The sequence below is a fragment of the Oncorhynchus tshawytscha genome, linkage group LG29 (assembly GCF_018296145.1).
Source record: "Oncorhynchus tshawytscha isolate Ot180627B linkage group LG29, Otsh_v2.0, whole genome shotgun sequence".
Lineage (NCBI taxonomy): Eukaryota > Metazoa > Chordata > Actinopteri > Salmoniformes > Salmonidae > Oncorhynchus > Oncorhynchus tshawytscha.
In genome coordinates, this window is record NC_056457.1 from 26,367,686 (window position 1) to 26,378,728 (window position 11,043).

The 11,043-nt window shown below is 42.8% G+C and overlaps 1 long non-coding RNA gene across 6 annotated transcripts in view; it reads left to right on the forward strand.

Annotated features, from left to right (window-relative positions):
• Positions 1 to 11,043, forward strand: part of LOC112227658 — a 43,386-nt gene that overhangs the window by 21,074 nt on the left and 11,269 nt on the right. For 3 of the 6 annotated variants that reach the window (XR_006080295.1, XR_002949910.2, XR_002949909.2), the window contains exons 4-5: positions 4,782 to 4,866; positions 9,715 to 9,862. The exons of 2 other annotated variants lie outside the window; for them this stretch is intronic. This is a non-coding gene — a long non-coding RNA (uncharacterized LOC112227658). The remainder of the gene's footprint in view (positions 1 to 4,781; positions 4,867 to 9,714; positions 9,863 to 11,043) is intronic. One more of the 6 variants, XR_002949911.2, reaches the window with a different exon arrangement.

The following is an 11,043-nucleotide window of genomic DNA, read 5'->3' on the forward strand; positions in this document are numbered from 1 at the left end:
AATGAACTCGCACACCGAATCAGCGTATTCGTCAATGTTGTTATCTGACGCAATAGGAAACATATCCCAGTCCACGTGATGGAAGCAGTCTTGAGTGTGGAGTCAGCTTGGTCGGACCAGCGTTGGACAGACCTCAGCGTGGGAGCCTCTTGTTTTAGTTTCTGTCTGTAGGCAGGGATCAACAAAATGGAGTCATGGTCAGCTTTTCCGAAAGGGGGGCGGGGCAGGGCCTTATATGCGTCGCGGAAGTTAGAGTAACAATGATCCAAGGTCTTTCCACCCCTGGTTGCGCAATCGATATGCAATCGATATTTTTATATAGCCCTTCGTACATCAGCTGATATCTCAAAGTGCTGTACAGAAACCCAGCCTAAAACCTCAAACAGCAAGCAATGCAGGTGTAGAAGCACAGGGGCTAGGAAAAACTCCCTTGAAAGGCCAAAACCTAGGAAGAAACCTAGAGAGGAACCAGGCTATGTGGGGTGGCCAGTCCTCTTCTGGCTGTGCCGGGTGGAGATTATAACAGAACATGGCCAAGATGTTCAAATGTTCATAAATGACCAGCATGGTCAAATAATAATAATCACAGGCAGAACAGTTGAAACTGGAGCAGCAGCACGGCCAGGTGGACTGGGGACAGCAAGGAGTCATCATGTCAGGTAGTCCTGAGGCATGGTCCTAGGGCTCAGGTCCTCCGAGAGAGAGAAAGAGAGAATTAGAGAGAGCATACTTAAATTCACACAGGACACCCTGATAGGACAGGAGAAGTACTCCAGATATAACAAACTGACCCTAGCCCCCAGACCCATAAACTACTGCAGCATAAATACTGGAGGCTGAGACAGGAGGGGTCAGGAGACACTGTGGCCCCATCCGATGACACCCGCGGACAGGGCCAAACAGGAAGGATATAACCCCACCCACTTTGCCAAAGCACAGCCCTCACACCACTAGAGGAATATCTTCAACCACCAACTTACCATCCTGAGACAAGGCTGAGTATAGCCCACAAAGATCTCCGCCACGGCACAACCCAAGGGGGAGGGGGGGCGCCAACCCAGACAGGAAGATCACATCAGTGACTCAACCCACTCAAGTGACGCACCCCTCCTAGGGACGGTATGAAAGAGCCCCAGTAATCCAGTGACTCAGCCCCTGTAATAGGGTTAGAGGCAGAGAATCCCAGTGGAAAGAGGGGAACCGGCCAGGCAGAGACAGCAAGGGCGGTTTCTTGCTCCAGAGCCTTACCGTTCACCTTCACACTCCTGGGCCAGACTACACTCAATCATAGGACCTACTGAAGAGGTGAGTCTTCAGTAAAGACTTAAAGGTTGAGACCTAGTTTGCGTCTCTCACGTGGGTGGGCAGACCATTCCATAAAAATGGAGCTCTATAGGAGAAAGCCCTGCCTCCAGCTGTTTGCTTAGAAATTCTAGGGACAATTAGGAGGCCTGCGTCTTGTGACCCTAGCGTACGTGTAGGTATGTACGGCAGGACCAAATCAGAGAGATAGGTAGGAGCAAGCCCATGTAATGCTTTGTAGGTTAGCAGTAAAACCTTGAAATCAGCCCTTGCCTTAACAGGAAGCCAGTGTAGGGAGGCTAGCACTGGAGTAATGTGATCAAATTTTTTGGTTCTAGTCAGGATTCTGGCAGCCGTATTTAGCACTAACTGAAGTTGATTTAGTGCTTTATCCGGGTAGCCGGAAAGTAGAGCATTGCAGTAGTCTAACCTAGAAGTGACAAAAGCATGGATACATTTTTCTGCATCATTTTTGGACAGAAAGTTTCTGATTTTGCAATATTACGTAGATGGAAAAAAGCTGTCCTTGAAACAGTCTTGATATGTTCTTCAAAAGAGAGATCAGGGTCCAGAGTAACGCCGAGGTCCTTCACAGTTTTATTTGAGACGACTGTACAACCATTAAGACTATAACACTATAACATGATCACACTATAACATTATCACACTATAACATTATCGCAAAACATTATTGCATAACATTATCACACTATAACATTATAACACTATAACATTATCACATTATCACATTATAACATCACATTGTCACGTCATTACATTGTCCTACCATTACATTGTCATACCATTACATTGCCATAACATTACATTGCCATAACATAACATTACATTGTCATACCATTACATTGTCATATCATCACATTGTCACATTATTACATTATCACATAACATTCTCAATGCCAGAATATCAGACAGAACGGTGGGAGACAGGGGGGCATAACTTGACAGGTGATCTGGAGGTCCTCCCAATCTTAAACTAATTTCCTGCATTTCTACACAATATAATATGACCCATGACCCTTCTAGCCATCTGTATTTAGCCCACAGTCATCAAGCTAGGTAAGAGATCATTATTAATTATGTTTAAGTGATTGATAAGACTGAACTATATTTTTGTTCAGTGTAATTCATATCATAGGTCTAATAGTACTGTAGAGGTCTTTTTTACTTGAACACAATATAGCTGGGTCACCCTGTCCTGCCCCTAGGGGTCCACGGCCATGAAGCGCCCTAACCCAACACACCCCACTCAGCTTTAGGATCTTAGTGAAACATTCATTATTGGTTTCAGGTGTGTTAGGCCAAGGCCAGAGTGACAACAGTACAGCAGACCCCCAGGGCCAGGACTGAGCAGCCCAGCAGCTTGGGATAAGCCTAAATAGGTATCTCCCCTGACGTGGGCCTGTTTTCAATACAGACTCCTTTAGTCATACTGCATTCCGTATAACACATCCAGACCTTATGAAAGTTACCCAGGTTACCTTTAATCTGGTAATAAATCAAATCAAATGATACATAACTTGACATTGTGGGAGGATAACCAGCCTTATAATTAATGGAACTGCTATAAATGCTAGGTTACAAAGTTTCTTCTGATAAGTCACCAGTATCAACATTTCCAAGCAAACAAAAACAGGGAGAATCTGTAGACATGCTGAGATAAAATAACATATTATTCGCTAGAATTCAGCCAGCCTTCACGAGATCATAACATATGCAAATATGTCCCCTTTTGTGTTTTATACCTCCAGCTGAGGAATTACAACCCTTTGATACCGTTTGGGAATCAACTGTAGAGGTTTGTCAGACTGCCTTAAAATAGATCATCTTTGAAGCTTCTGTCTTGTCCAGTGACAGAGAGAATCGTGTTGCATCAGTTCACTTCTGCTCTGTCACAGACTTGCTTCCCATCTGATCCTGCTCATGACAAAGAGTTACCTTGTTGTACATTATATTATCCATGGATTTAATCAATGGTTCAATAATTGAAATGAACATTATTCCCAGATCCCAGACTGTAAACTTCTGTCCTGTAGCTACTGTAGGTCTACCCATCAATTCAAGATGGAACTTTGTATCAATTCACTGATTGTTATAATATACTGCTAAACAAAGCCTGGCTCTGTAGATTGGTCTTCCCTGGCTGTCTGAACCTGCTGGGACACGTTTATACTGTTTCAATGTGAAAAGTAGTAGCCAGTTTCTGCACTGCTCGCTTTAACAAATCAGAGAAAAAGCTCAATACAGACACTAGCTGCCTCTGTACTGGTCCAATATGCCAGCCTTTCAGATGCTTTGCCTTCACACAGCCTGTCTGCACGCTCTGTGGTGTCTGAGTGGTCCTAAATTCTGCCAGCTGAAACCGGAGAACCGCCTACCTGACCGTTCTGAGGAGTCAGCATGGTCCTAAAGCACACTGGAGCCGCATTGTGTATCACAGTGCAATGATAAAACTTGGGGGGGGGGCAAATATGCAAATCATGTCCCCCCCCATCCCCAGTGAAAATTGCACCCCTGATTATTTGTATAATCGCTCAATAGTGAGAGACAGAGCACTGTCTGTAGATTTGTAGGAGCTAAAGTAGGTAGTGCTACGTAATGTACTTCAGTAGCCTGGTCCCAGACCTGTACATCAACCATGACAACAGCAGTCAGAGCGGTTGGCTAAAGCACATGCAGATCTAGGATCAGGCTAGTACTTGTTCGGAGGTTACATAAGTTGTATAATATAGGCCATTGGTTTGTCCTGTTTCCATTTATGTCTGTCTGTGCTGTTACCTGTTTGTTTGTCTTATTCTAGGCTGTGGTTAAAGGCGCTGAAGTTGCAACAAAGATTTAACATAATACTTTCTTTCTGTTTTATAATCTTTCTCTGTCTCCAAGGACTGTAGCTTGGCAACGCTTGTTTACAGAACACTGTCATTCAGATAAATTATTTCTGAAGCAGTTTGGTGTGCAAGCATCCTTATAAGAGAAAAGTGTTTTTCTAAAGCTGTCCTCTGTTGTGTGTGGTTGTTTGACAGATGTGGATTTTTACCTCAATAGTCACAGTTCTAAATATGTTTATTTGTGGCCAAAGGCATAGACAAAAGATGTAAATAAAGACGATCCCTGCCTCTGTCATTAACATACCGTAACCAGGGTCTAGGTGTCGTGGAGTGTCAGCCAGTATGGTAGTGTTTGTGCTCATTTACATTTTTACATATGAATCATTTAACAGACGCTCTTATCCAGAGCCACTTACAAGAGCAATAAGGGTTAAGTGCCTTGCTCAAAGGCACATCGGCAGCTTTTTCACCGAATCGGCTCGGGCTCAAAAGCTCTTAACCGCTAGGCTACCTGCTCCCCTATGGTTTACAGTTCTGTAGAGAACATGAGCTAGAACAGCATATGTGTGTATATAAAATATATGTCAAACGGTTGCACACGTTGAATTCTCTCTGCTGCATTGTGTCCTTCAGAACACTCTCAGGGAGAAGAGCTAATGAAAGAGAGGGGATGACGAGAGGCAGAGCGGGAGAGCGGGAGAGCTATATTGAAGAGAGGGTAAATCCATTTGAATTTAATCACTTACCTTCCATACATATTTGCCCGTTGTAGAAATGCTCAGAATGTGACTTTTTGGGAACTGAGTGCCAGAACATTAAAGAGATAAAGGTGCTGAAAGTTGACCCATTTAACCCCACCTTTCATCGCTTAAAAAGAGAAAAGGTTGAGATTGGAATCATTTAAAATCTTACAAACAGGGTTGTCAAACTATTTTATCATTTCTAAAAAACATAGTCATTTTTGGTACATTTAACGTCAATGATCTAAAAACGCGTGAACATATTTTTCCCTATTCACATATGTTGTAGCTTAGACTCTATTTGACGTAATCTGAGGTTTCTGTGTTGTGACCTCCATTGGTTGAGACACAACAAAATCAAATGTTATTTGTCACATGTGCCGAATAAACCTTACAGCAAAAGGAATACTTACAAGCCCTTATTAACCAACAATGCAGCTTTAAGAAAAATACCTACAAATAAAATAAAGTAACAAGTAATTAAGAGCAAAATAACAATAGCGAGGCTATATGCAGGGGGTACCGATGCAGAGTCGAGGTAATATAAGAGGGGAGGGAGGAAATGCAAATAGTCTGAGTAGCCATTCGATTAGATGTTCAGGAGTCTTATGGCTTGTGGGTAGAAGCTGTTTAGAAGTCTCTTGGACCTTGACTTGGGGCTCAGGTACCGCTTGCCGTGCGGTAACAGAGAGAACAGTCTATGACTAGGGTGGCTGGAGTCTTTGGCAATTTGTAGGTCCTTCCTCTGACACCACCTGGTATAGAGGTCCTGGGTGGCAGGAAGCTTGGCCCCAGTGATGTACTGGGCCGTACACACTACCCTCTGTAGTGCCTTGCGGTCAGAGGCCGAGCAGTTGCCTTACCAGGCAGTGATGCAACCAGTCAGTATACTCTTGATGGTGCAGCTGTAGAACCTTTTGAGGATCTGAGAACCCATGCCAAATCTTTTCAGTCCCCTGAGGGGGAATAGGTTTTGTCGTGCCCTCTTCACAACTGTCTTGGTGTGCTTGGACCATGTTAGTTTGTTGGTGATGTGGACACCAAGGAACTTGAAGCTCTCAACCTGCTCCACTACAGCCCCATTGATGAGAATGGGGGCGTGCTCGGTCCTCCTTTTCCTGTAGTCCACAATCATCCCCTTTGTCTTGATCACGTTGAGGGAGAGGTTGTTGTCTCTGTTAATCATATATGCATGTACATACTACCTCAATCAGCCTGACTAACTGGTGCCTCGCTACTGTATATAGATTGCCTTGCTACTTTTATAGCCTCTCTACTGTATGTAGCCTCGCTACTTTTATAGCCTCGCTACTGTATATAGGTAGCCTCGCTACTTTTATAGCCTCACTACTGTATATAGCCTCGCTACTTTTATAGCCTCCCTACTGTATATAGCCTCTCTACTTTTATAGCCTCGCTACTTTTATAGCCTCTCTACTGTATATAGCCTCTCTACTGTATATAGCCTCTCTACTGTATATAGCCTCGCTACTTTTATAGCCTCTCTACTGTATATAGCCTCGCTACTTTTATAGCCTCGCTACTTTTATAGCCTCTACTGTATATAGCCTCTCTACTTTTATAGCCTCTCTACTGCATATAGCCTCTCTACTTTTATAGCCTCGCTACTTTTATAGCCTCTCTACTGTATATAGCCTCTCTACTGTATATAGCCTCTCTACTTTTATAGCCTCTCTACTTTTATAGCCTCTACTACTTTTATAGCCTCTCTACTTTTATAGCCTCTACTGTATATAGCCTCTCTACTTTATAGCCTCGCTACTTTTATAGACTCTACTGTATATAGCCTCTCTACTTTTATAGCCTCGCTACTGTATGTAGCCTCGCTACTTTTATAGCCTCTCTACTGTATATAGCCTCTCTACTTTTATAGCCTCGCTACTATTATAGCCTCTACTGTATATAGCCTCTCTACTGTATATAGCTTCTCTACTTTTATAGCCTCTCTACTGCATATACCCTCTCTACTTTTATAGCCTCGCTACTTTTATAGCCTCTACTGTATATAGCCTCTCTACTTTTATAGCCTCTCTACTGTATATAGCCTCGCTACTTTTATAGCCTCTACTGTATATAGCCTTGCTACTTTTATAGCCTCTCTACTGTATATAGCCTCTCTACTTTTATAGCCTCGCTACTTTTATAGCCTCTACTGTATATAGCCTCTCTACTGTATATAGCCTCTCTACTTTTATAGCCTCTCTACTGCATATAGCCTCGCTACTTTTATAGCCTCGCTACTTTTATAGCCTCGCTACTTTTATAGCCTCTACTGTATATAGCCTCTCTACTTTTATAGCCTCTCTACTGTATATAGCCTCGCTACTTTTATAGCCTCTACTGTATATAGCCTCGCTACTTTTATAGCCTCGCTACTTTTATAGCCTCGCTACTTTTATAGCCTCGATACTGTATATAGCCTCGCTACTGTATGTAGCCTCTCTACTGTATGTAGCCTCTCTACTTTTATAGCCTCTCTACTGTATGTAGCCTCTCTACTTTTATAGCCTCTCTACTTTTATAGCCTCTCTACTTTTATAGCCTCTCTACTTTTATAGCCTCTCTACTGTATGTAGCCTCGTTACTTTTATAGCCTCTCTACTGTATATAGCCTCTCTACTTTTATAGCCTCGCTACTTTTATAGCCTCTCTACTTGTATAGCCTCGCTACTGTATATAGCCTCTCTACTGTATGTAGCCTCGCTACTTTTATAGCCTCTCTACTGTATATAGCCTGTCATTTTACTGTTTTATTTCTTTACTTACCTATTGTTCACCTAATACCTTTTTTTGCACTATTGGTTAGAGCCTGTAAGTAAGCATTTCACTGTAAGGTCTACACCTGTTGTATTGGGCGCACATGACAAATACACTTTGATTTGTCTTGGCACCACACGGCCAGGTCTCTGACCTCCTCCCTATATGCTGTCTCGTCGTTGTTGGTGATCAGGCCTACAGGATGGGTGTCATGTTTTGGCTGATAAATGTACTAAAATGGGAATAGCATTTAAATTGCTACTTTCAAATGGTATCAGAAAAATGGTTGGCTGTCCAGACATCAGAGAATGTTGACCTTAATGGTATTTTTTGATTTATTATAAAGTCAAACCTCCATAGAAATATAGATAATAGAATAGACATGACCATTTAAGTTGCCATTCGACGGTGGGTGGCCATATTTGTGGTTAGTAATTAGAACATAACATTTCAATGGTGTACCTGCTACAGTGGTCTGAAGGGATAGGCCCCTTCTTATTCCTTATATTTATATGATTAAAATGACACACACCAAGAGCATGTTGTGTATCAACCAATTGTGGGCACAACACAAAAACTTCAGATGTGTAATAGGGTCTAAGCTACAATGTATGTGAATGTGGAAAAAATATACACTACCGTTCAAAAGTTTGGGGTTACTTAGAAATGTCCTTGTTTTTGAAAGAAAAGCTATTTATTTTGTCCATTAAAATAGCATCAAATTGATCAGAAATACAGTGTAGACATTGTTAATGTTGTAAATGACTACTGTAGCTGGAAACGGCAGATTTTTAATGGAATATCTACATAGGCGTACAGAGGTCCATTGTCAGCAACCATCACTCCTGTGTTCCAATGGAACGTTGTGTTATCTAATCCAAGTTTATCATTTTAAAAGGCTAATTGATCATTAGAAAACCCTTTTGCAATTATTTTAGTACAGCTAAAAACTGTTGTGCTGATTTAAAGAAGCAATTCAACTGACCTTCTTTAGACTAGTTGAGTATCTGGAGCATCAGCATTTGTGGTTTCGATTGCAGGCTTAAAATGGCCAGAAACAAAGAACTTTCTTCTGAAACTCGTCAGTCTATTCTTGTTCTGAGAAATGAAGGCTATTCCATGCGAGAAATTGCCAAGAAACTGAAGGTCTCGTACAACGCTGTGTACTACTCCCTTCACAGAACAGCACTAACTGGTTCTAACCAGAATAGAAAGAGGAGTGGGAGGCCCCGGTGCACAACTGTGCAAGAGGACAAGTACATTAGAGAGTATAGTTTGAGAAACAGATGCCTCATAAGTCCTCAACTGGCAGCTTGATTAAATAATACACACAAAACACCTGTCGCAACATCAACCGTAAAGAGGCGACTCCGGGATGCTGGCCTTCTAGGCAGAGTTCCTCTGTCCGGTGTCTGTGTGCTTTTGCCCATCTTAATCTATTCTTTTTATTGGCCAGTCTGATATGGCTTTTTCTTTGCAACTCTGCATAGAAGGCCAGCATCCCAGAGTCGCCTCTTCACTGTTGACGTTGAGACTGGTGTTTTGCAGGTACTATTTAATAAAGCTGCCAGTTGAGGACTTGTGAGGCAAACATGTATGGAAAGTTTTGTTTAAATCAGATGGGATGCTGTCAAAAAGTATGTATTTACCCGAGGGAGACTGGAAAAATAGAGGTAGGGAATAAGGGAGAGCAGGTGGACAGATAGAAGTGTGAGGTCAGAGAGGGGGGGAGAGAGAGAGGGAGGGGTTTGGGTAAATTATAGTTATTTCGATGGCTCTCCAGATGTTTGAAGAGATAAAAATATGTCAACCTTTCCATCTAAAGACTACACTTTTCTCTTTCCTGACTTAAAATGGCAATCACAGTTTGTAGGATATTTTCAGACTTCAAAAGTGGTCTTAAGTCGAGTTGGAGAACAAATGCTGCTGGAGGTAATGTTGGGGGGTCAGTATGGGGGACTCTTTCCCATGGTCCAAAGAAGACACCAATGCTCCAGGGTAAGACCTTCAGATGATAACTATTCTCTCTCTCGGTCTCTCTCTCCAAGTGGATACTATAGTGACCCTGGGTGGTCTGGCTGACAGGAAGGTTTGACCAGACCATGGCTTCAGTAGAGACTGTACCACGCCCTCAACATGACACAACTACCTCTGGTGTTTCTACAGGGATGCAGTCTGGCCTACCTGCTATGGCCGGTAACTATACGCACACTGCAGTCTGGCCTACCTGCTATGGCCGGTAACTATACGCACACTGCAGTCTGGCCTACCTGCTATGGCCGGTAACTATACGCACACTGCAGTCTGGCCTACCTGCTATGGGCGGTAACTATACGCACACTGCAGTCTGGCCTACCTGCTATGGCCGGTAACTATACGCACACTGCAGTCTGGCCTACCTGCTATGGCCGGTAACTATACGCACACTGCAGTCTGGCCTACCTGCTATGGCCGGTAACTATACGCACACTGCAGTCTGGCCTTCCTGCTATGGCCGGTAACTATACGCACACTGCAGTCTGGCCTACCTGCTATGGGCGGTAACTATACGCACACTGCAGTCTGGCCTACCTGCTATGGGCGGTAACTATACGCACACTGCAGTCTGGCCTACCTGCTATGGCCGGTAACTATACGCACACTGCAGTCTGGCCTACCTGCTATGGCCGGTAACTATACTTATACTATACTGTTCCTGTTTTCCAAAACGTTCTCCAAAAACCTGGCACTGAAAATCACACTTCTACTCAGTACAACACATTGAATTTAACTTCACACTGTTCAGTGTTAAATAGAATACTGCATAGAATGGCTGATTTGCTCACATTAGCAAATGTAACTTGGCTGAAGGAGTGGATGGAAGGAATATACATGCATAATGATCTGAATGTCAATGTGTCACAGTAAGGGGAAAACACTGCATTAAACCTTGTTAACTCTTCAGTTAACTGAGACACACACTCCGTCTCCCTCACTCTCATAAACACACACCACTCTCTCTCCCACAAACACACTCCTCCCAACTTTTAAAACGTTAGGCACCAAACAGAATTTAAGACGCACCAGAAATACATAGATTTTTTAAATGGTTCAGGCTTCCATTAGGCCTATATGAATCCTACCTATACGAATCCTACCTATACGAATCCTACCTATACGAATCACAACTCATGAGTAGCAGACCCTTTTCTTTCATTCCTGAGCAAATCAGATGTGCCTAAACCTACTGTCAAGTTACCAGGTTGTTTGCTAGCTAGGTAACATGACTGAACAATGTTTGTTATTGTTGTCAAACCAATCATTTGCGGCCCGGATTAGTTTAAAACGGCCGTGACATTTGTGAAATAATATATAATGTAATGTATATAAATATATAA